Source organism: Lipotes vexillifer, unplaced genomic scaffold (genome assembly GCF_000442215.2).
Source record: "Lipotes vexillifer unplaced genomic scaffold, Lipotes_vexillifer_v1.1 scaffold914, whole genome shotgun sequence".
Taxonomy (NCBI): Eukaryota; Metazoa; Chordata; class Mammalia; order Artiodactyla; family Lipotidae; genus Lipotes; species Lipotes vexillifer.
In genome coordinates, this window is record NW_006780388.1 from 4,201,487 (window position 1) to 4,203,415 (window position 1,929).

Genomic DNA, 1,929 nt, shown 5'->3' on the forward strand with positions numbered 1-1,929 from the left:
AAGAGCGGGTGCAAAGACACGGTTGGAAAGTGTCCCAGGGTCCTACTGGGTCGAGACACAAGGTCTGTGGGGCAGCAGGGCCATGCTGGGGCTGTGTGTGTCTGTGTGTCCAAAGGACTAAGGAGAGGGCTGCAGAGGGGTTGGCAGGCAGAGGTGCGGCCTGGAGGCCCTGTGGGGTCTGAGGTGGAGAAGAGCTTGGATCTGCCTCCTGGGGGCGGGGAGTTCCTCCTGCTCCTCCTGCTGCCCTCACACATGATTTTCTCACCAGACTGGGCCTGGCCTTCAGCTCCTGGGACAAGGCTGACCTGAAGTCTTCCTCTCAGTAGGGGCTGCAAGGACACTGTTCCTGCCACTGCCAGGGCATCAGGAAGGGCATTCATGGAGTGGCCTAGCACATGTCCCAAGAGAGGGACAGGGACCCCTAACACTGGACATGCATGAAACACACACACAAAAAAACACCCAACAGCTGGTGCAGGAGCAGCAACCATCCAGCCACGTCTGACCCGACCCTCCAAGGGGACCCTGGCGTGGGCCCACCAGCGGTGCCGCCTGCTCCCTCCGCAGTCAGGAGTGGCTCGGGGGTGGCGGTGTCTAAAGGGGCTGGTTGCCATGGCTACCATAGGGTTCCGAGGCCGTCATCTGGTCCCTGCCTCAGCCAATCGGCGGTGGGAGCCCGAGCTGCAGCCTAGAGTCACGCTTCTTCCTTGCAGCCACACAGTGGCCAAGAGCAGGGACCCGCTTCCTGGAGTGGCTCAGAGTGCTCGGACGGACAGCCAGGCCCAGCATGGCGGAGCGCGGGCCGGTGGGGCGGGAGCAGGCACACGGAGCCAGGCAGGTGAGGTAAGCTGGGTGGGCGCACGGATAGACGGGCAGACAGGTGGACGCGCTCCCTGCTGCCCATTGTTCTTGTGGCTGAGCCCACAGCCCTCAGCCCACCCCATCCTCTGCACCTTCACGCTGGGCCCCTCTCCCCAGGTACCCCAAGGAAGGGTCATGGGAAGAGAGACAAAGGAAACGGCGCAAGGCAGGATGAATCCCAGTGCACCGAGGTCCGAAAATCGCTCTCGTGGGTCTTTCTCGGCAGATTTCACGTAGAGGCGGCATCAAAGACCCCCAACTGGCCGAGGCCCTGGGCGTAACAGCTGCCCGGCCACTGCTCCCAGGGCTAGGCAACAGGCATGTCAAGGCAGTGCGGTTTCAGAAGCATTTTTTCGAGAAGAAAAAAAAAGGCGGAAAAGAAAAAACGTCCACCTATAACGGGGAGTGGTCAGCCCAAGATGGATCAGAAGCGCCAAATCCCATTACTCGGGACTTCAGAGGACAGGCCCCGAAAAGGCAGCTGCGATTAAGAGCTTGTAAATGGAGTGTCCTTTGGAGATCAAAGAGGGACGCGCTCGTGTGTGTGTGCGTGTGTGCGCGTGTGCACGCGTGTGTGCAGGAACGCGCATTGAGGGGCGCTGGCTGTGGGGCTGTGCGCCATGGCATGGTGGAGCCCGGAGTGTCACCTGCCGGCCATGGCCGCACTCCATGTTGCAGTGTCCTTGGTGCTGTGTGTGATGTGTGGATGCTCCTGGGGGGGTGGGCCCGTGCAGGCGAGGGCTGGTGCCCACCACCCACACCTGGCGCTGGGCAGCGGGCCCTCTGGAAGGAGGTCCTGCCTGGGCCTTGGCCCCCAACCTGGGCCTCCATCTTCTCCTGGAGCCTGGTCTCGTCCCCACATTGGGCCCAGACGGGCCTGGCAGGAGCCGAGCGCTCAGGCCCGCCACGGCCAAGCCGGGTGTGAAGACGGGCGGAGGCTGCCTGTAATCACCCCAACCGTCCTGCTGCCCGCAGAGGCTGAGGGCTTCCAGATGGCCTGGCGAGTGTGTCTCGGAGGTTCAAAGCCTCTGTCAGTGCGATTGTTAGGTTATTAGGTAAACTCTGAGA